Here is a 472-nt window from a genome sequence, read left to right as displayed (position 1 = left end):
CGCGGCTCTACCTTCGCCGATGACGGACAAGCCGTCTAACCTGTCGGGGAAGGGCTGGCCTTCGGCCCAGAGCCAATAGGAAGTGGCAGACACGCTCTCTTTTGCATAAGGACAGCCCCCCCCTCACCTGGCGGGCGCCGCAATCCTGTTGCTAGCTGAGGCAGAGAGAGAGAGAGAGAGAGAGAGAGAGAGAGAGAGAGAGAGAGAGAGAGAGAGATGTGTGTGTGTGTGTGTGTGTGTGTGTGTGTGTATAATAAAAGAGAGAAAGAACCTGTGGCTCAGAAAGTTAAAACAACTGCCTAATAATCAGTCCAGGTTCGAATCTCAGATAAAGGGTATGACTGACTGACAAGAACATAAGAAGTTCTAAATCAGCGTTTCCCAACCTTAGGAACTTGAAGATGCGTGGACTTCAACTCCCAGAATTCCCCAGCCAGCATAGCTGGCTGGGGAATTCTGGGAGTTGAAGTCC

Source organism: Vipera ursinii (genome assembly GCF_947247035.1).
Source record: "Vipera ursinii genome assembly, chromosome: Z".
Lineage (NCBI taxonomy): Eukaryota > Metazoa > Chordata > Lepidosauria > Squamata > Viperidae > Vipera > Vipera ursinii.
The sequence above is the reverse complement of the archived record's forward strand: the minus strand, read 5'-3'. Positions refer to the sequence as shown.